The sequence below is a fragment of the Gopherus flavomarginatus genome, chromosome 3, assembly GCF_025201925.1.
Source record: "Gopherus flavomarginatus isolate rGopFla2 chromosome 3, rGopFla2.mat.asm, whole genome shotgun sequence".
NCBI classification, from domain to species: domain Eukaryota; kingdom Metazoa; phylum Chordata; order Testudines; family Testudinidae; genus Gopherus; species Gopherus flavomarginatus.
Genome location: NC_066619.1, coordinates 80,168,196 through 80,192,674, shown reverse-complemented (window position 1 = coordinate 80,192,674; position 24,479 = coordinate 80,168,196).

The window sequence follows — 24,479 nt, the reverse complement described above, 5'->3', positions numbered from 1 at the left end:
TTTGGCTCAAACCAAATGCATATCTGGCTGTAACTGTGGCATTTGCCTGATGGCTGTCAAAGTAAGTTTAACAAAACTGAATTCTGCTTTGTGGCAGAGCTAGGAACTTTGCTGGTATATTTTTAGTAATAAATACGGAGAAAGTTGTGCTCTACTGAATTTGGAATATTGTAGGCACAGAGACAAATGACCAAGGGCCTGATCCAAAACCATAGGAGCAAATAGATTCCTATTGACTTAGTTGGCTTTGGAATGGGCCCCAACTGGGCATTCAGCAACAATTATATAAGGAAATAACTTGAACTACAGGGAAAAAGGAAACTCTTCTGACAAGACTTCCTGTATACTCAAAAAAAAAAAAGTTCATAGAGCAACTCTGGAATGTATTTAATTCTCAAGTTGCTCTTACAGGAGACAGGCTGTTTATTTCTGTCTTTTGAGAAAACTCAGGGCATAGTGGGTAAAACATCAGCAATAAATAAGAAAAATGGTAGCTATAAATGCTAACAAAAGACATCTGTCTTTAATACTGACAATAGAAACTGTGGAACATTTGTAAATGCAAAAATATTGCAGACAAGAAGAACCTTTGTGCTCAGTCATTTTCTTACTTTATTTTAGTGCATATGCAACAAGATTTGTATTTTAAGAAAAATATTTATTCTTTTCTCAATGTACATAAAGTGTGAAATCCAGGATCCTATTAAGTCAATTACTGAACTCCAGTAGATTTCAATAGGTCCCAGACTTTGCCCAAAATATCCTGTAACAAACATCCAGTGATTAATGGCAGAGTGAAATAGATTGATGTAGTAGAAAATAAAAACACCAGGGATGCTATAATTACTCCTCATATTTAATTCAATTTAAAACATCCAATTTTATAGTTTACTTGAAGCTGCCACTGAGTCTCCAGTATGCAGCTCTGGTGTGTCATAGAAACCAATAGAGCTGGACACAGAATTTTGGTTCCGCTTGCTGTAGAGCACACGGCCCTTGAAGCTAATGCATAAGTAGCCCATCCATATACGATGCTGAAAAATCTTACTTCCTTTCACTATCCACTGGTGGGAGCTCAACTGGTGTTAGTAATAGTAAGTTCATTCTTGTATACAAGGTCCATTAGTTTACTTCTGTTTGGTAAAATCACTTGGTTTTCCTCCATACCACTTAACCCTACTGAGAGTAGGTCTAGGTGACTGTGACATACTCAGGGCACAATCCAGAATAGTGTATAGCTGTGTCACACCCGCCCTCGAACTTGGGGTGCCCTTTACACTGCTCTGCTGCTGTAGTCTCCAGTTTGGACTGCTCACAGCCTCCACTGTGCAAGTCACTCCCAGCTATGTCTGTGTGTGCTGCAGCCAGTCAGCCACACCTTGGCTCTTGCCAGCCTTGATTATATTGCAGAGTGACCCCAACACACCCACAGTCCTAGGCTTCACTCTAGAAATGTCCTGTACTGTCCAGGCTTCTGTATGAATTGGTATTGTCCAGAAAAGTCTGCATTTCTTTAATAGAAATAATATACAACTTTGCTACCCCAAATGGAGTTTTCCAGACAATCAATTTAAATGCACTGGATTAGATCAAATAATAAAATAAGTTTATTAACTACGAAGGGAGAGATTTTGGGTACAAGTAATGAGGTATAAAAGTCAGAAATGGATATAAGAAAAATAATGATAAATGGTCGTTAGTGTCTAACTTTACAAACTATGTTTCATTCAAAGCAAAGTTTTTCTCACCCTGTTTTCTTACCAGCCAAATTTCTTAGGCTAGGACCCTTTCTTCTGTTTAATGGCTGCTTCCTTTGTCCCTTGTTATGCAGTGGATTGATGGACAAAGAGAGGAGGAGGTGCCTTCTTTTTATAGTCCTGTCACTTCTCTGAGGCTAGGTCTACACTTGGGGGTGGGGAGGGTCGACCTAGGATACACAACTTCAGCTACATGAACAGTGTAGCTGAAGTCGGCGTATTTTAGGTTGATTTACCTGGCCTAACAAGGACTGTACCAGGGGAAAGGATTGGACTCAGACTAGGAAGGAGTCTAGTCTGTGAAAGAATCTTATTGGAACATCTTTGAGGGTGAGATTTACCTGTATTCAGTTTCTTAATGTTTTAGGCTTAGACTTGCGTGTTTTGTTTAATTTTGCTCGGTAACTTACTTTGGTCTCTCTGTTACATGAAACCACTTAAATCCTACTTTTTTACTTAATAAAATAAAACCCAGAGTAAGTGATTAATAGCTGGGAGCAGAGGCAAACAGCTATGCATATATCTCTATCAATGTTACAGAGGGCGGACAATTCATGAGTTTACCCTGTATAAGCTTTATACTGAGTAAAACAGATTTATTTGGTGTTTGGATCCCTTTGGGAACTGGGTGTCTGGGTGCTGGAGACAGGAGTACTTGCTGAGCTATTTTCAATTAAGTCTGCAGCTTGAGGGCATGGTTCAGACCCTGGGTCTGTGTTGTAGCAGGTTTCTGTGTTTGGCTCAACAAGACAGGGTTCTGGAGTCACAAGCCTTCAGAGAAAATAGGCTCAGAGGTAATTTCAGCACATCCGGTGACAGTTCCAAGAGGGTTTCTGTGACCGAACCAGTCAGACTTTCTACAAATATTATTACAATAGTGTGTAGGGTCTGGGCATGGATACATTCTGTCACAGTGACCACAAGTTTACACTTGCAAGTCCACCATTGCTTCTGCTAGTGAAAATTTGGGGTTGCAGATTTTGTGAAAATTGGCTGTGTAGATAAAGCCAATAGGGCAAATAATCCTAAAGTCATGAATGTCCATGTGTACATAAGGTAATTATGCCAAAATATGGAACCATACTCAACATACAAGATAGAAATAATTGGAGTTTAAATTAGCATACTTTCACCAACTCCTGGGTCTGGGCAATGGACTAGCTACTACAGTGAGCAAGATAGTTGCCAAGTGCTGTGACAGGGTCAGGCCAGCTGGATACAGGAGATTGATGTAAGGCAGATATATTAGCCCCAAGTTAAGTAGGTCCCCTTTCCCTGGGTAAGGTAACAGGGAAGTTTCCAGAACAATGAGGAACTTTCTGGAAACAATTAAGGAAGACAAGCTGATTAGAACACCTGCAGCAAATCTAGAAGCTGCTAGAATCAATTCAGGCAGGCTAATCAGGGCACCTGGGTTTAAAAAGGAGCTCACTTCAGTTTGCGGTGTGCGTGTGAGGAGCTGGGAGCAAGAGTGCATACGGAGCTGGGAGTGAGAGGACATGCTGCTGGAGGACTGAGGAGTACAAGTGTTAAGACATCAGGAGGAAGGTCCCGTGGTGAGGTGTTGGGAGGAGGCCATGGGGAAGAAGCCCAGGGAATTGTAGCTGTTGTGTAGCAGTTCCAGAAGGCACTCTAGGCAGCCGCAGTCCACAGGGCCCTGGGCTGGAACCTGGGGTAGAGGGCGGGCCCGGGTTCCCCCCAGACCTCCCAACTCCAGATCCAACACAGGTAGAGAAGGAACTTTATCACAGTGCAGACAGTAGTGAATTACTTCATACACTTGCATGTGTTACAGCTAAGGAGGGACAGAAAAGTTTATTAAAGGTGCAATCAAACAGAACTAGTATGAAACTGAGAAACACCCAATGACTATTAAGTCACCCGAAGGCATCCCAGCTGATCAAGATTACTGTTCAACACTGAGCAATAGCCACTACCATGAAAAATCAGAGGTTCCAAATTTAAGCATATTTCCCAATTAAGTGTGCTTTGGTTGAAATGTAATCTGCTGGAATAGCATATTCTGAACCTTATACCAGTCAGCGTCTCTTTCTATTAGAACATTTTATAATATCTACATATGCAAAGTTGGCAAAATCAGTGAAAATGTTTTTAATGTCAGTAGAAAAAGAGCAAAGTTTCCCACACTGACAGTAACATAATTTCTACACATATGGAAAGGAAGCCATATGTATCTGGATTTTACTGTCAGCCATTTGTTTCTCTTCTCAAATACTGATTCGCACCAAACAAATCATAGAGAGAGGCAGTGTTGACTTTTTACTCCTTAGGATTCAATCACGTTTTTAAACAGATGAAAAAATTATACTAGAATCTTTTCTTCCCCTCTTGTAGTCATTAGGGCAAAGTTCCTGGCACAAGTTTAGTAAAAAATTCAGTTGTTGTCATTGGCAGATGGATTTACTTGACTGTAGGCTGTGTTTGAGGACCTATGCTCGAGTGCAGAGGTCATGTGTGAATTTGTTATGCTTCCTGGTTAAATCAACAAAATAAATGAATCTGATGAAATTCTCATGAAGCGTTTATTTTTAGCGTTTCTCTAATATACAATAAATTGTAATTTATGAGGCGTAATTGAAGAAAATTCTGGAGGAAGTTGTATATAAGATTAGAGGATTATTAAATCAACTTTATTGTGTTTTTAAAACTTAAAAAATGCTTTATAGCTGTAATAAATTGCTTGAGAATGCTATCAACCCATAAATTTTAATAATTTAATAAGCATTCTGCTATAAGATTGGGCACACTGCCAAATCCCAGAGCTGTTTGTGCACTGTGTATAGTCATAGTAATGCACTGCTTTTAGTTTACCTGGCTAATGCGAGAATGATCTGTTCTCATGCATAACGTGTAGTGATTGGTCATTAATTTTAATGAACTGCAACTAGGAACTCGAAGAAGTCAGGAGGGTATCTCAAGCCTCCCTCCTCTTTCCCCATCTGTTGCAGGTTGTTAAATATATTCAGAGAGTGCTGTTCATTGCCTCTCTCCTAACATGTTGACTTTTTTAGGCTATTTGAAAAGTGACCACTGATTCAATTGAGGCACAGCAATTGTTGTTTTTCTTTTCCTACTTGCCCAGAAGTGCACAAACACAGGAAGTATAGATTTATTTTTCAAAACTCAGGAAATGAGTTGTTTGCTTCAAGAATAAAATAAGGTAGGGAGAAGGAGAACAGTAATTGCTGCAATTGTTTCAAATGTATTCTTTAATATGCTTCTGACTAATGTGTTTTAGTGAAAGGGGGGAATTAATTATCAAGTGTAGTATAATTTTAATTTTACACATGCTGTGTTAGTAGATTGCATCATGCCATTATGGCAGAGTAGACTTGATGGTTTGGAAGGTCTTTCCTGTTAGACTACTATTATCCTATATGAAATAATATTGTGTGCAGTTCTATATATATCAATATATAACAGCATTTATTAGTTATTTTCACTAGCTATTTCTGTAATATGTGGTATGGTGCTTAGATAAAATAAATCAGCTGTCTAAAAATCTACATAAACATTCATTACTTTTAATTAAAACATATTTTCCTTTGATTCTCTTGTGCCAAGCAGCAAATAAAAACAAGTTACATGTGAGTTAATCTACTGGTCTACTCTTTAGTGGAGTTACTATGGGTCATTGTTTTCAGGCTCTGCTTCTTATATAAACATAATTGCAAAACCATTGTGAAAAGATAAGTATGATAGTTTTTAACAAAGAGGGAACCCACTTTCCTTCTGATTGTACTGTTCTATAGTGAAGTTTTCCTCATTTACTAATGGATTGAAAACAATATATCAGTTGATTGTTTCCACCTCAAAAGTAATTTCATTTTGAGACAATTTTATATATATATTGCTTTGACTACATTTTGACTTAATGAAGAGCTTAATAAAAATCAGCATTCATAGCTCCTGTGTAGTTGGATAAATTAGTTAATGCACAAACTGAGCTCTTATGTATTATGCAAAAGATTAATTTTAACATTTGCATAATGTGCTACAAATGACCTACTGTTTCAAGCAGTAGAAGCTCAGTTAAGTGTGGGCTGAAAGCTGAAATGACGTCAATAAAAAAATTACTCCTGGCTTGGCATATCTCATTCATTCATTGTCAGCAGTTCAAGACTCCCTGTCTGCTCTGCAGCACTGAGAGAACTGTTGAAAGACACTGAAGGTGGGTCAAAGGAGAACCGCCCCCCTCCAAAACAAAACAAAAAACCAAAACAGCACTAATAAGAGCAGTGAATGCTCAATATGTTTGGATAGTGAGGATACCTAGCTCTCTAAGGACCTGATCCAAAGTTCATTGAATGTAAAGTGAGTCTTTCCTGTTATTTCATAATGAACATCAGGTTGGTCCCAAAGGCATAAAAGCATGTATTTCTAGTCCAGATGCATCATGAGATATCAGATCTTTACAAATGCTATTGGTCTAGAACTGAGAATCTTTCGTCCTGAATATTAGGTCAGTGTAATTTTAGGGGAAATTTCCTTCTTTCTCACATTTGATAAGTTAGGTGGTAGGTTTGTTTTATTGAACCAACAGCAGTTATCTGAAACTTGCAAACCTGTAACTCTAAATATGAGCTCTTTAAATTTGAGAGTTGGAAGGAAACTGGATTTGAATCCCTAGATTTTAAACTATGCCTATGGTCTTGATTTCTGGTAGGTTACATACTGAAAAGAACCCTATTATTTGTTCCAAGTTGTATGTAGCCAGGATCTCATGAAAGTCATATTTGCACAATATTTTGGCCCAACATGGCAAACAGCTAACAAGAAAACTGTTCTTGTGAGGTTTCCACTATTTTAGATGTCTTAACCAGATCAGAATTAATTCAGTTATTTGCCATTTGACTGCTGTTTGGTGTCACAGATCCTAGTGAGCACCCCTCCTGGCCACCCACTGGGACTGCTGTGAGGGAAATCCAAGCATCTGCTGTTCTTGACCCCCTGGCTGTTCCAACCTTCTGGAGCCTCAGCAGGATGAAGCAGTGGTTCCTCCCTTTGGCTTTTCTGGCCTATTTCCTGGGCACTGACTCTGTCTTCTATCTCTTCTCAGAAGTGCAGCCCATATGCCCTAGCACCCCAGGACCATCACTGATCCCCAAGATACTCCAATGATGTAAACACACCCCTCTCCCAGAACTTCACTTGGAGGTATGACAGTTCTGGTTACAGTTTAACTGTCTCAGGAGCATACCGTAGTTTTGTAATACTCATGTGCACACACACACACATACTTTGTGTCTTAACATATTTATATTTTACTTAATCATTCAAAGCACAGGAGAGTACATATTATATCTTATGTTATATGTACTCTCCTGTGGTTTGAATGAAACATTAAACCTCTTAAACCACAACATCCCTCACTAGTTTAGTCTTGTTGAGAGTCCTTGAGGGACCATCTGGGCCCAGAAGGGCATGAATGGAGTCCTCTGCCTCTTCAGGCATTACATGCTGGGTTGCTTCTCCCTTGTGGACTAGAGAAAATGGCCACTGCAGAACAGCTCCTGACCTTTTTAAAACCTTCAGTCCCCTGTGTCAGGACACATCCTTGTCAGATTCTCTACATGAGTACAAACCTATGCCAGGCAACTTCATTGCTAAGGTGACTTCTACCTGGTTAAAAATGTTTTTCCAGGCAGGGACCAGTTTTCTGTCTAGAGTGAATAAGATTTCCCATGATTGGGTCCTTAGAATGAACTACCTTGAGAGTGTATGACATCCCCAAGAAAACATCTACAGAAAGTTGATGAATGAGGTGAGAGTAGATAAGAAGCTGATGAAATGCTATCGCTAGATTTGTTTAACTTGGTACTGGAAGCAGTAATGACTAGCACTGAGAGAGAAAATAAGAGATGCCACGTTACATGGGAGAACAGTGAATAACCTTAGATTTGCAGGCAACATTGACTCATAATATTGACCAAGGAAAGCAGAAGATGGAGGCTGAAGATCAGCACAGAAAGGACAAAAATTGCAATCGGAAGACAAAAGGGAGAGGTAAAGAACTAGAACAAGTGGAAAATACGTATATCTTAGAAGCCTTTCAAAAGCTGTCCCACAATGCCCCACATTGACAGTTAAATCAGTACAAACATTCTTGGTGAGAACATGCATCACTGACACAAGGAGCGTAGTATGGATGTGCAAAAGTGATTTAATTATTGTGGTGGCTATACATAGACATTACTTAGGTTGACTTAATTTTCTAGTGTAGACTTGGCCCCAGCGTACATGGAACTAGAAATAGAGGAAGACTCATGATAGAAATGTTGAAGAATAAAAAGGTTTAGAAGAAGAAGTAAGCCATGAAGCTGGTACAAGACAAAAAGTGGTAGAAAGACTTCATTTGGCTCCATCATCACTTTTGAGCTGAAGATGAGAATCAAAGAAAGGAGGACTCCCCTCTATTTTTACTCTTTTGACCCAGCATGGAGGCAAACAGACCACAGAGATGGCAAAAGGCTGCACATTCAAAATGGAGTTTGCAGTCTGACAGACACACAGAGTTCATAATCTAACACTGAATTCATAAATTGTACAGACATATTCCCAAATGATCACAGTTGGCTTGTGTTGAATGAGTTTGGTGGTTTTTACTGTGGTTTCTAGGGGCAAGTGTCTGATTACAAAGCAGCCCGCGCAGATAGCACCAACAGACATCCTTCCTGGCATTCTCTCCATGGAGGGGCAAAGGATTAAATCAACTTTTGAGATACTAGGCATAGTAACTCCAGATTGGGGTTGAGGCACATAAATGTGGAGGATAAAGGAAATTTGCAGTGCCACTTCTGTATAACGTTTTCTGCAGAAAGTTACAATACTTCATTTTCTAGGTCTAGCAGTCAGGCAGCTTTCAATACTAGCATAATAATAGAAATGTGCTTTTTTCCTCCTTCAACTTGGCTTTGTGTAGAGGTCTTAATATCTATTAATATCATAGCAGAAACATATCTATTTTGTATTAGGGGATGTTTACTTATATTTGCACTTGTAAATGCTGTCTTCACTGAACATCTTTTTAGTGTTCTTAAGGTGAAAAATTTCTAAAATTAGGGAGGGAAAAAATCTTTTTTTCCAAATATTGATGCTGCTACCTGTTTTTTATTTCTTCTCATTACAGGTAGGCTTTTACCAAAGGCCTGGATAGAAAAAAGTTTTACACCTATAGGAGCAGGAAGGATTCAGATTTTGTGGCTTGGACTGTCTCTAATTATAATGGTGGGAAAATGCCAAAATGTTTAGGTACTTCCTTCCTCCTTTCCTTCAGGGTACCACTGGAAGTTGTGGAAGCCCAATAACAATGTTGCCAACTCCTGAAATTTAACCATGAATCTCCTAATTGATGTTTTACTTGAAGCCCCAGTTTTTGGAGACAAGTGATCATATGAAAATCTCAGCTTTTTTCTTTTCTTTTTTTTTTTAAACAGAATGACTACATTTTTTAGCCCTCATGGTTGCAAAGACAAACTTGAAAACATGACCAGAGTGCACATTAAAAGTGCAAAAGCAAGAAGGCAAAGGAGAAAAATAAACACACCCTCAAATGAACTCAAAATTTCATGATTTTTAAGCCACTGTCATTTCAGTGGACCTCAGCCTGCCCATAGAGAAGTGGAGGAACTGTAACAACAGTAGTGATCCACATCACTACTCTCATAAGCACAGCGAGGCAGGGGCACCAAATGGGCATTTTTCTAGGCTCCAGATTGCTTTAATTTGGCTCTGTATGAGACTGAATGACCTAGAGTGTATTTCCCACTCTAATTTCTCTAATGGTATGGTTCTTTATGGCATTGGTCAGTATCTGATTTCTATCTAAATAAAAGTCTATTGTCAGACCTCACAAATGAAGAGTAAGAATCCGCTCATTAGAAACTACACAAGCTTTTCCATTTCCAGATGAAGTAAAATTTACTAACTGGGCTGCTGATATGGGGGAGTTCTGCCTTCCCTCCACAGAACTACATCAGTGTAAGAAATAGTAAATGGTATAATTTCAAGTCCTTTGAAAGAATAAGAGTTTTAACAAGGCAGGGCATGAAATTATGGTTGAATAAGTTTGCTATCAGCCACAGGTTCCTCTGTTTTGAAGTCGGTACTATTTTATCAATACAGAATTTATATTATTTCACTAGTATGCAGTGTTTGCAGCTATCCTTGTGACAGCTAGTACTCTGTCTTAATTAGTAATATTATTTCTAGTTCACCTAAAGTAGCTGAAGGGTTCTCCTGGGATGTATTCTTGGGTACAATTTTGTTTAATCTTATTATTAATGATAATAAATTTTTCCTTGCTTGGATTATCATCTGTACGCCAATGATTCATTATTTAAACAAATAATTATTAGACATTACAATTCCATTTACTGCATGACAATAACAAAGCATAGTTATGGCTTATTCAAAGCAAATTAGTTCTAAAACACTAATAAAATTAATTGCAAGATGTTTGATTGGAAACCAGAGCTAGTTAAAATAGGAGCTCTTTATCATGGTCTTTGATAATGCATTACTTACTAGAATAAAGCTACCAGCATTAAATATCTTGGTGCTTGTTAGCAAACAAAGAGTAATTGAAACTTGGTTGCTAAGAGACATTATTTCTCATTGTTGACAATCATAATGTTCTTTGATTGCTGCTGCTATTGTTCATTACACAAACTGAATGCTTTTATATAACACTATGAATACATGCTTTGGATTCCAATTGCTCTGTGTGTGTGATACCACTGTGGTTTACTTAAAGAACCTTCATACAAAATGGCATACTTTGTGAATATCATTTGGTAAGTATTTTTTGTTTGTTTTTTGGAATGCCTTGTGAAATGTAAATTGAAGCTGTAATTGCATTCCAAGGTTATAGATTCTGATAGTTTTGCATATTCTGCAAAAGCAAAAAGTTTGTAACAACTGTGTGGCTTTGTAGCTTCTTAGCAGCACCAGTCAAATTTTTCATAAATAAAGGGTGACTTCTGAGTGCCCAATTTCAGTTCTCTTAAAGGGGCCTGAGTTTTAAAGGTGAGTGCTCAGTACTCTATGAAAATCAGTCATTAGTCACTTTTGAAAATCATAGCCATCATGTGCTATGTCACTGCATTAACAAATAGAGATGGCCAAAACATTTTGACTATTGTTGTAAAAACCTGTCAAGCAATTTATATAGTTGGTCAAATGTGTAACATTATTTAGTGAACAATTAAAGGATAAAAAAATGTGAAAACCCATCATATAAACTGCTGGTCTACTATTTGACCAGCTCTCTTGGCAGATAATAGATAAGGGCCAAGATTCTTCCCTCCTCGTGGAAACTATTTCAAAAATTGAAAGAGGAGAAAATGTCTCCAAAAACTGTAGTCAAATTTAGTGTAAGATTCAAGTCATATTCTCCACCTTGAAAAGAGACATCAAGTAAGACCTAACTACATAATTTAAAGGCTCTGTGGGGAATCTTCATTCCCAACTCCTGATATTTTAAGAGACCCCAAGTGCTGTCTAGTTTCCCTTTTCCCTGGCAGAATGCCTGGTTGAGTGGCAGTCCTACCATTGATTTCTCCAAAGAGGCAAGCATTACTTGCCCTTTTGAGAGAAAAGAAGCCAGAAAGGAAGGCAATAAATGCTCCAAGAAGCTGCATTGATTTACATTTCAATTTATAACGTAAGTTATGGGTTTTTTTATAGGAGTGTGTTCCATGGCATTGCTGTGGAGCGATACCAACAAATACACGGGGTTGGAGTTTACTATATAGTTTTAGTTAGACTATAAGATCTTCGGGGCTGGAATTTTCTTTCTGAGTGTTTGTATAACACAATGGGGTTATGACCCTGATTGGAGCCCCAGGGTCCTACTGCAACATAAATATCTAATAATAATACATCAGTCCTCAAGATATAAATAATAATCAAAATAGTTTAAATTCTCCTTTATTGCATGCACCGTGGCAGATTCTGACTCTAGGTTAATTGTTTCCAATATCTAAGGACTTTAACTTATGTGTGACTTAGATTTCATTTGGGCCAAGGAATAGAGTGGCAAGTTGTGGAAGTAAGCCTGTGTCTTCTAAACATTACAAAGTTCCCACTTACATTCCCACTTTATATTCTTTCCCCTGTTTTCAATCTTTCTTCATCCCAGCTTCTTAAGATGCCAAGCTGGTTCTTTTCATCCAGCCATGAAGAGAGAAGGATACCCTTTGATTCAAGAAGAGATCTCTAGCTAATATGTACAATACTGTGAGAGGAATATTATAAAAGTGTAGCTGATCCTGGAAAAGAAGCACCTGCAGTGCCTTTACAATGCAATATGTCTATTGGCCACAACAAAAACATATATAGTTGGCAATATATTATGTTGCTACTGTTCAGTTTTTTCCAAACAACAACAAAATCTTTTATTTTGCACTTCATTTGCACTAGTATGCCTTTGCCTCTCTCCATATCGACCACATATTGATTTGCCTTCTGCATAGGTAATTTGGCTAAAAATGACTAATTCTTGGTTTCCTATCCGTAATGTGTGTGTATATTTTCTCTTTTCTTGTGTTTTAGTGTGATGGCAACAATTTTGTAAGCAGGTTGCAGGAATTTGTGATGCAGCTACTTTTGAATGCTATTGAAAAAGGCCTTTTGAGTATCAATCAGATTCCTAGTGAAACATTTTAAGAGAGGAGTGATAAAATCATGGAGAGTTGTCACTAGCCAGTGCAGGAAGCAAATTTAATTCAGCTAGCAGGATAAAATTTTAATGGGGTCAGGTGCCATTTATGTGATCTGAATCAGTTTGCTACATATTTTAAAGAAACTTCTCTGATGGAATAAAGTCATACTGGCATTCTCATAAGAAATTTTGTTCTCACAAGGATTCCAGGCCAATTCTTTATGCACCATGTGACAGAGTACCCTCTAAGAATTGAGTTACAAACGCTGAAAAACTGTCATCTGGAGGGAATTACCGAGTGTGTAAAATCAGACTACCAGACTCCATAGGGACTTCATTCTTATAAGAAAAAAGAAAGAATGCATAAAATCCAGTAGCACAGGAACATTGAGAACATTATCTATGTATGGAGAGTAGATTCTGGTCAGGGTTGGTGACTTCATGACAACTGTTTCAATGCTTTTTATTCAAATAAAAAAATGACAGGAGTTCAGCACTCTAAAAATATCCAGCTGGTATGTGACTAAAATAGAGGAGTAATTGTGTCAGTAAGGAAAGATTTAGATTTAATTCTATGGTATATAGGTTCTTATACCACACTTATTACCACAGTATCTGAGCTGCTTCCATTAATTGCATTAAGTGATATGAGTAACATCTGTCACATGTGGTTTACTCAGTCTCTCATCTACTTCCTAGAAGGAGAATTGTGTGCAGTGTAATCAGGGGTGAAAGTAAGGTGCTATGGGCCAGCACGGTATATCGATAAAATGTGGCTGCCGGTACCGGCCTGTACAGCTAACTTTAAAGCATTGCTGTGGCAGTGCTTTAACTTTGTTCTCCCTTTTGTCCCCACCCCAGCTGCTGATGGGGTGGGGCAAAAGGAGCAGCTGCCCCGGGGCTGGTGATTTAAAAGGACCTGGAACCTTTGTATTGCCACTGAGGCCCCTGCGGTGCAGGCCAGACAGCATGGTTTGGCTGGCTGGGGGGTGCTGACCCCCCCCAGCCCTTCCCCCTTCCACCTGAGGCCCCACCTCTTGGGGGGGGCAGAGTCGGCCCTCATACTGGTAAGAGTTCAATTTTACTTTCACCCCTGAGTGTGAAGTTTTCTTTTTTTTATATATATATATATATTTAATGTACATGGTGCACTTTGGAGGAAGCAAGATAGAAGGACTTAGAGAGGAATCATAGAATATCAGGGTTGGAAGGGACCTCAGGTCATCTTTGAACAGGGGGTTAGACTAAAAGGACCAATCCCCAACTAAATCATCCCAGCCAGGGCTTCGTCAAGCCTGACCTTAAAAACCTCTAAGGAAGGAGATTCTACCACCTCCCAGGGAACCCATTTCAGTGTCTCACCAGCCTCCTAGTGAAATTTTTTTTCCTAATATCCAACCTAAACCTCCCCCACTGCAACTTGAGACCATCACTCCTTGTTCTGTCATCAGTTACCACTGAGAACAGTCTAGATCCATCCTCTTTGGAACCCTCTCTCAGGTAGTTGAAAGCAACTATCAAATCCCCCCTCATTCTTCTCTTCTACAGACTAATCAATCCCAGTTCCCTCAGCCTCTTCCCATAAATTGTATTCCAATCCCCTAATCATTTTTATTCCCTCCATTGGACTCTTCCCAGTTTTTCCACATCCTTCTTGTAGTGTGGGGCCCAAAACTGGGCACAGTACTCCAGATGAGGCCTCACCATTGCCGAATAGAAGGGAATGATCACGACCCTCGATCTGCTGGCAGTGCCCCTACTTATACAGTCCAAAATGTTGTTAGCCTTCTTGGCAACAAAGGCACACTGTTGACTTGTATCCAGCTTCTTGTCCACTGTAATCCCTAGGTCCTTTTCTGCATAACTGCTGCGTAGCCACTCAGTCCCTAGTCTGTAGCAGTGCATGAGATTCTTCCATCCTAAGTGCAGGACTCTGCACTTGTCCTTGTTGAACCTCATCAGGTTTCTATTGGCCCAGTCATCTAATTTGTCTAGGTCCCTCTGTATCCTATCCCTACCCTCCAGCATAGCTACCACTCCTCCCAGGTTAGTGTTATCTGCAAACTTGCTTAGGGTGCAGTCCATGCCATCCTCCAGATCATTAATGAAGATATTGAACAACACCAGCCCCAGGACCGACCCTTGGGGCACTCCGCTTGAAACCGGCTGCCAACTAGACATGGAGCCGTTGATCACTACCTGTTGAGCCTGATGATCTAGCCAGCTTTCTGTCCACCTTATAGTCCGTTCATCCAGCCCATATGCACCATTCTTTAACTTGCCAGCAAGAATACTGTGGGAGACTGTATCAAAAGCTTTGCTAAAGTCAAGGAATAACACATGCACCGCTTTCCCCTCATCCACAGAGCCAGTTATCTCACCATAGAAGGCAGTTATGTTAGTCAGGCATTACTTGCCCTTGGTGAATCCATGCTGACTGTTCCGATCACTTTCCTCTCTTCTAAGTTGAATTGATTCCTTGAGGACCTGCCTCATGATTTTTCTAGGGACTGAGGTGAGGCTGACTGGCCTGTAGTTCCCTGGATCCGTCTTCTTCCCTTTTTTAAAGATGGGCACTACATTAGACTTTTTCCAGTCATCCAGGACCTCCCCCGATCACCATGAGTTTTCAAAGATAATGGCCAATGGCTCTGCAATCACATCCACTAACTCCTTTAGCACCCTTGGATGCAACGCATCTGACCTCATGGACTTGTGCTTACCCAGCTTTTCTAAATAGTCCTGGACCACTTCTTTCTCTACAGTGGGCTGATCACCTCTTCCCCATGCTGTGCTGCCCAGTGCAGTAGTCTGGGAGCTAACCTTGTTCGTGACTACAAAGGCAAAAAAAAGCACTGAGTACGTTAGCTTTTTCCACATCCTCTGTCACTAGGTTGCCTCCCTCATTCAGTAAGGGGCCCACACTTTCATTGACTTTCTTCTTGTTGCTAACATACTTGAAGAAACCCTTCTTGTTACTCTTAACATCCTTTGCTAGCTACAACTCCAAGTGTGATTTGGCCTTCCTGATTTCATTCCTGCATGCCTGAGCAATGTTTTTATATTCCTCCCTGGTCATTTGTCCAAGCTTCCTCTTCTTGTGAGCTTTTTTTTTGTGTGTGTTTAAGATCAGCAAGGATTTCTCTGTCAAGCCAAGCTGGTCACCTGACATATTTACTATTCTTTCTACACATCAGGATGGTTTATTCCTGCAATCCCAATAAGGATTCTTTAAAATACAGCCAGCTCTCTTGGACTTCTTCCCCTCTCATGTTATTCTCCCAGGGGATCCTGCCCATCAGTTCTCTGAGAGAGTCAGTCTGCTTTTCTAAAGTCCAGAGTCCATATTTTGCTGCTCTCCTTTCTTCCTTGTGTCAGGATCCTGAACCTGACCATCTCATGGTCACTGCCTCCCAGGTTCCCATCCACATTTGCTTCCCTACTATTTCTTCCCTGTTTGTGAGCAGCAGGTCAAGAAAAGCTCTGCCCCTAGTTGGTTCCTCCAGCACTTCCACCAGGAAATTGTCCTCTACACTTTCCAAAAAATTCCTGGATTGTCTGTGCACTGCTATATTGCTTTCCCAGCAGATATCTGAATGATTGAAGTCCCCCATGAGAGCCAAGGCCTGTGATCTAGTAACTTCTGTTAGTTGCTGGAAGAAAGCCTTGTCCACCTCATCCCTCTGGTCTGGTGATCTATAGCAGACTCCCACCACAACATCACCTTTGTTGCTCACACTTCTAAATTTTAATCAGGGTCATACTGCTTTCTTACATACAATGCAATTCCTCTACCTTTTCTGCCCTGCCTGTCCTTCCTGAACAGTTTATATCCATCCATGACAGTACTCCATTCATGTGATTTATCTCACCAGGTCTCTGTTGTTCCAATCACATCATAATTTCTTGACTGTGCCAGGACTTCCAGTTCTCCCTTTTGTTTCTCAGGCTTCTTGCATTTGTGTGTAGGGACTTAAGATAACTCACCGATCATCCTGCTTTCTCAGTATGAGGCAGGAGTCTTCCTCTCTTGTGCTCTCCTGCTCATGCTTCCTCCCGGCATCCCACTTCCCCACTTACCTCAGGGCTTTGGTCTCCTTCCCCCGGTGAGCCTAGTTTAAAGCCCTCCTCACTAGGTTAGCCAGCCTGCTTGTGAAGATACTCTTCCCTCTCTTCATTAAGTGGAGCCTGTGTCTGCCTAGCACTCCTTCTTGGAACACCATCCTGTAGTCAGAGAATCCAAAGCCTTCTCTTCAACACCACCTGCATAGCCATTCATTGACTTCCACGATTCAATGGTCTTTACCCGGGCCTTTTCCTTCCACAGGGACAATGGATGAGAACACCACTTGCACCTCCAACTCCTTTATCCTTCTTCCCAGAGCTACGTGGTCTGCAGTGATCCGCTCAAGGTCATTCTTGGCAGTATCACTAGTGTCCACGTGGAGAAGCAGGAAGGGATAGCAATCCGAGGGCTTGATGAGTCTCTGCAGTCTCTCTGTCACATTTGAATCCTAGCTCCTGGCAAGCAGCACACTTCTTGGTTTTCCCAGTCGGGATGGCAGATAGATGACTCAGGCCTCCTGAGGAGAGAGTCCTCAACCACCACCACCACCCACCTCCTTCTCTTGGGAGCAGTGGTCGTGGAACCCACATCCCTAGGACAGTGCATCTCATGCCATCCAATCTGTGGAGTCTCCTTCTGCTCCCTTCCCTCAGATGTATCATCTAGTCCACGCTCCGCATTAGTACCTGTGGAGAGAACATGAAATTGTTTGCTCACTTGTATCTGCATTGCTGGTACATGGACGCTCCTCTTTCTTCTTCTGGGGGGTCACATGCAGCCAAATTTCTTCACTGTCCTCCTGTCCCTACTGCGCAGACTGCTCTGATTCTTCAGAATGTTGTCCCCATAAAAGCATATCCTGATGTATAGATATAAGGTTTGTGATGTTCTTAGGTTGCCATACCACCAGTACAGCTCCATCAGTAGCAGAAGGTGGGGGGTACATATGTAGACTGGACACAGTCATTTTTACTGTTCTGTCACTAGGCCTAGACTGTATCCTGTGTCTTCCTTGCACTCTCACTATTGCTGCCAAAGGAAGTGCCAGTGTGGGAAAATTTTCTGGAAAAATGCTAATATAATCACAGACTTAGGCCTCAGTCCTGTCAACACTTAGACATGTGCTTAACTTAATACAGCCAAGTAGTTCCACTGATGTCAACGGACTACTCACAAGTATAAAGTTAAATGTGAGACAGGTGATTACAATAGTCTTGTGGTCTCCCTGTTATGAGATATGGCACAACCCATGTCATCAAAGTGGCATCCAAACATTGCATCCCCGATCAAATAGCAGTGGAAATAATTACACTGCAAAAAGTGACTCCCTCTGGAGCCCCTTTAGGAGAACTGTAGGCCCAGCTCTATGAATTTAACAATTGAACATTGAAGGTATGTCTCAATCTAAAAGCAACTGCCTGGCTCACATTATGTGAGAACGTATAATTGATGACATCGCCCAGAAAAAAACCCATATCATAGATGACATCCAAGAATCATGCTGTCCTTATTGCTGGCTACAATCTCATATCTCCCTCCATCACCAGAAGCGTGGTCTTGAGATAAACATCAGGAAGAATATTGAGGATTACGAGATGATAGACGCCAGGAGCAACTCCAGAACCTTCACCGTCTCAATAAAAATCAGCAAGATAATAGTGTTGTCGTGAATAAACCACCAAATACAGATTACCTTTCTCTCTCATTACCCACAACCTATCACCTGATTATAGATACCCCATGTTGGAAACCAGAAACAGGCTATTAATGGAGTGTTAAACATCTGGTGACCGGAACACTGCAACATCACTACAAGAGTCACTGAATTTAGGATGCCATCAAAGATAGATTGAGATGCTTGAAGTTCTGAATTTCACTCATTCCAGCCACAACACTTGGCTATGTTGTGTGAATCATAGGGCTGAAAACCCAGCAAAATATTGAAACCCTGAAGTTTCAGCTGATGTGATTGCAAGAATGTTCATTATGAACTCAGACACATTAGGGGCAGTCTAATAAGCATAGAGTACACAGAGAGCTTTGACAGATCATTGTTGCCATCATTGGCCCTTCACTGTTAATGAGATAAATAAGGCCCTCTCACTTCTGAAAACTGGGAATACTGAAGGACTTGATGGTGTCTTTCCAAAATTTCTTAAAAACATGAAAGCAAACACTGAATGACAACATTGTTCTCCAAAATCCGTTCCTTCGGGCTTGTCTCAAGGATCTAGCACAAGGCTACAGTCATTGCTATCATTGAGTCTGGGAAGCGAACTACTAACCCTTTATTGTACTGGCCCATATCACCCCTCTGCACAGTGTGCAAGCTAATGGAGAGAATATTATTGGCAAGGATTATGTAATAGCAATGCTACCAAATAAAAAAGTAGGTTTTCAACCAGGTTGCAGCTGCAGCAACAAAGTATTAGCTGAAGTGAGATCCAGCAAAAACTCCAGATTAGGGCAGGTTTTCAGACTTATCTGCTTCTTGTGACATACTATCCCATGCAGTGCAATGATAAAATTCTTCCAAGAAGTTTTGACTAGTAGTAGGTTTTGCATACTTCTTGGTGACAAGTCAGCAGGCTACACACTCTCAATGATGGGGGATCGGTCCTACCACCACGGGGATCACTCCTATCACCAATCCTGTTTAATAACAACACTAGACACCTTCCATCATGTAAATTTGCCTATGCTGATGACATTGCTCTACTACACAGGCACAAGATTTACTTATCATAGAACAAATCCTAACCAAGGACTTAAAAAAACGTGGAAGAATATTTCTGATATTGGAAACTAAAACTGCACGGAGACTATTGGGAGGGAGGAATAGCTCAGTGGTTTGAGCATTAGCCTGCTAAACCCAGGGTTGTGAATTCAATCCTTGTGGGGGCCACTTAGGGATTTGGGGCATAAATCAGTACTTGGTCCTGCTAGTGAAGGCAGGGGGCTGGACTTGATGACCAAGGTCCCTTCCAGTTCTAGGAGATTGGCATATCTCCTATTATTATTTATTTTATTTCAGCTAAGCAATCAACAGGCTAAGGTAGAACTGCACATGGATTTATGTGGCCAGCAGATAAGACATGATCTCACTGTGAAATATATTGATGTGACCTTAGAATGAAGCCTCACGTACCACCACACCTGGAAAATATCCAGGACAAAATAAAGGTGTGTACAAATGTCTTTCAGAATTGACAGGAGCCGGAGAATCCAATGAAAAACTCTACAGACCACTGCATTAGATATTGTCTACGCTACCGCAGAATACTACTCACTCTTCTGTACACATAGCTCCCTCACATCACTTGTTGACTCCCAATGTAACCCCATAATGTAGATCTCTACAGGGACAGGAAAATCAATGCTTCAACTGTGGCGTCCCATACTGGCACATATCTATCCACCCAAAATTTGTTGCAGAAGAGAATCCATTGGGAGTTCCATCATATTTGAATGAACAAAAATCTTCCAGTAAATGAAAACTCAAATAATATACAAAGATTCTGACTCAAATCCAGAAAATATTTTTGGCTTGTAGTACAAGGGCATGAAAGCTCAGGGTTCACCCCCAGAGATCAATGAGGAGCAAGGTGAAAGGATGATAATGTGCCAAACAAATACTTCATTAAGGACCCAATCAAGGAACCAAGTGGCTTTTCAATTCTATAGAAAATATGGTCCACCCTGAACCATATCTACCAATCATATGGCAGAGGTGTCTAACCATGTCCATAAATGAGGGCTGATACACAATCTTATTTGTGACTGTGGAAATAGACTTCAAACTATGGAACACTTTTTGTCAACCAATATCCCAAATAATCATATCTTGGTGGTATCAATGCCATCCATTCCACATCATTTGAAGCAATCACTTGGATTGCCAGCCTTGACTCGGACATCTAACATTGCTGTATTTAAGCCACACTAAAGAGGAAAGCAACAATGAGTCCTGTGGCACCTTAAAGACTAACAGATGTATTGGAGCATAAGCTTTCGTGGGTGAATACCTACTTCGTCAGACCCACAAAAGCTTATGCTCCAATACATCTGTTAGTCTTTAAGGTGCCACAGGACTCATTGTTGCTTTTTACAGATCCAGAGTAACACAGCTACCCCTCTGATACTAAAGAAGTTAAACATATGTGTTTGTGGGGATCACAGCCTTAGTTTGTCCTTCTGGAGCCTGAATGCAGTGTAACCAACCCCAAACATTCAAATATCATATGTCAAGCCTAAAAATATCATGAGATTGGCTCAAAAATAAATAGTGGGTTATTTTTATTTGACATTTTTTTGAGCACTCTTGTTGCTTGACTCCAGGAACTGTGATTTTAAGGAATTAAAAATAAACCGTGACACTTGTGCTAAAAATCACAAGAGTTGGCAACTCTGCAATTGCTTCTTTATCATCCACTTTGCATGGTCATTTACACCCATTTTGCACAGGTATAAAACATTTACCATTCTGATCCAATTGCATGGTACATCTACTTTGCCCTCACTGTGTAGAGGTGTAAATGCCTATACCAGGTGCAAAGCAAAGGAGTATCAGGCCCTTTGTCTCATTTTTCATAACTCTTAAACTGATCATTTCCTTAAGGCAAAATATTTGATGCACCTATAGAGTAAAATATACCTAAATATTACAAGTTTTGTATTGTTCTATCCAAACCCATGTCCTGAGTAAACTCAAGCCTGAACTGTTGCATAAAATCTAATCCAAATGTGAACACAACCTTCTGAGTCATTTATAGATACATATAGTACCCCCTCATCTAACCATACAATTAATTTAAGATTCATAGTTTGTTGAATGGTCAAAATGCTTCATTCGATTTTTTTCATGAAGTTTGTACTGAATAGCATATGAGAGCCTTTGGCTATTTTTGTAAATATAATATAATTATATGAATGTTTCCCTTTATAGATTATTGTACTTTACACCAGGCTCTGCTGCACCTTGAATAGTAAAACTCATTTAAATCACACAGTAAGGCTCCAGTCCTGCAAACACTTATGCATGTGTTTAGCTTTAATATTAAAGCATGTGCCTGTTTAGATAATGATGATGATCCTGTAAGTACTGCTTATTGTGAATAAGGATGGCAGAATCTGGCCTTCTGTTTGCAGATTACATACAACATTATTTTACAGCGTAAATTGGTTACCTAACCAGCACAAATCATTAATGGATATTAAAATCAGAAGTTCCTGCTCCCTCAAACAAGGATTTCTAGGAAACTATGTAACATATTTGACCATCATTTGACCAGTGTTTTTATATTTCTCTAGCTTATACCTTAATATAAATCCTTGTTTGGAGTTCGTTCGTTCGTTTTCTTTCTTTCTTTCTTTCTTTCTTTCTTTCTTTCTTTCTTTCAGCTGTGGTTTATCACTTAAACAGCCTGTTTTTCCAAAAGAATGTTAATAGAACTTTTTTCATCTCACATTCTAATTTATATTCACTTCAGTTCTTTTGTTTGTCAAATTCTTTATTCAAAATTATTTTCTTATGAGCCTTAATTTATCATTCTCTTTTAAATAAATATGCAAAAAGATAATTGATGCTGGAAAGGCAGGCCAGGCAGCTTGCAGCTTACATTATTTTGATCTAACAAAATATTAAGTTTGAGTGAATGTGTGATTTAAATCAGGAAGCCAGTCGTTATATTTTTCTGTTTTAAAAAATGTTAAATTGCCCTATGTAGTATTCTATCAATTGATATTGTGAAAGCTTTATTAGCTGAGGGCTTTTTCCTTTAGTGAATAAATGCCTCAAGACTAAGAGGTCAAGGACAAAGACCTCCCGCAGCTGTCAATATTCAGGCAATTGATCTTCTCATTTTGTTCAATCTCACCCACCACTTCTCTTCCTCCTCCCTCCCCCCTCCCCCAGTCTACTTAGAGAAACTAAATGTCCCCACTGCCAGCAGTGCTTAGTGTAAGTGTAATATTACATGAATCAAAGACCCTTTAGGCCATAATATAGACTTGTAATTTATTACTGAGGAACAGAGGCTTTTTTGAAATTTCCTTTAGTTCAAGGAGATCACTGTGAATTAACTAGGCAAGAGGGCAGCAGGTGCTCTCATTAAATTTAAGTCACTCGCACCAGATAGGGAAGTATTAAAAAAAAAATGGAATATGCAGCTGTACTGACACATGTAATACCAACCATCCACTGACATACAAGATGCAGTGGTGTAGCAACACAGTCCTTAGATGGCTGCAGCTGAGCCATGTGGAACATTCAAACATGACTAAAAACAATGAGGAGTACTTGTGGCATCTTAGAGACTAACAAATTTATTTGGGCATAAGCTTTTGTGGGCTAAGACCCACTTCATCAGATGCATGGAGTGGAAAATACAGTAGGAAGATAAATATACATTTATACACCAATGTGATATATGCCATCATGTGCCAGCAATGTCCCTCTGCCATATACATTGGCCAAACCAGACAGTCTCTACACAAAAGAATAAATGGACACAAATCAGATGTCAAGAATGATAATATTAAAAAAAAAACAGTAGGAAAACAGTTCAACTTCCCTGGACGCTCAATAATAGACTTTAAACTGGCAATTCTTCAACAAAAAACTTCAAAAACAGACTCCAATGAGAAACTGCAGAACTGGAATTAATTTGCAAACTGAACACCATCAAATTAGGCCTGAATAAAGACTGGGAGTGTATGGGTCACTACAAGAACTAAAAACTAATTTTCCCATACTATTGCTCACACCTCCTTGTCAACTGTTTGAAATGGCCTATCCTGATTACCACTACAAAAGTGATTTTTCTTTCTCCTGAAGATAACCCACTTTAATTGAATTGTCTCATTAGAATTGGTATGGCAACTGCCATCTTTTCATGTACTATGTATACATATCTTCCTACTGTATTTTCCACTGCATGGAGCTGACAAAGTGAGTCTTAGCTCACAAAAGCTTATGCCCAAATAAATTTGTTAGTCTCTAAGGTGCCACAAGTACTCCTCATTGTTTTTGCTGATACAGACTAACATGGCTACAATACTGAAACCTGCCAACATGACTAATACATTATAACTGAGTCATTTCTTGAAATGCTGTCTTTTTGCTTAGTCTCATTCCTTAAGCCATGTGAGAAACATGTCACCTACCTATAGAGTTGGGCTTGATCAAAACTCTTAAATAAAAGTGACCTCGAATTTCAGGGAAGTTCAGAATAAGAGATGAACTCTTAGCACATCTGTTTACCAGACTGCGTGAGTGTGAAGTCACAAGCTCAATAAATCTCTCCTCACTTTGTCCGCAGGACCCAACTGGTTTTTTTTCAATCAAATAATGTTTTGTCTATAACTCTATCCCTTTATACTGGTTAAATGTCAGTTTCTTAAAATCTGAACTTGTTTTTCCATTAAAGGAAGGGAAATTACATTAAATGTCCCTTTATATCTTCCATTTCATTAATCCTTATTTTTTCCTTTCTAGTCAGTTTATTAGGAAAAAATAATTTGGAAATGCTTATGTTGCACTCTGAATTAGAGTACCGCTTGGAAAAACATTTACAAAGTAAACTCTCAGGGCTCAGTCCAAAGCCCATTGAAGTCAACACTCCCATTGACTTAATTGGGCTTTAGATCTGGCCCTTAAAATCTAGTTTGAGCTTCAGGTGTTCATGTTTTGTTTCTATTAATTTCTGTGTGAGTCCAAAGCTAGACCATGATCTAGAGTATTATTATGTGGTATCTGAGTAGAATAAAGCCACATAAATAAGTGATGGCATATCTATTAAAGAGGTATCATTTTTCTTTCCTTTAAATGAAGATTAAGAAAAGGAGAGAGCAGTATGCTATATAAATTATATATCAATATATTACTATAAAATGCCAATTGAGATGGTGGTACTAGTACCCTTGTTTCCTTTTTCTACAAGAAAAATGTCAGTATTATGTTGTATTATCTGAA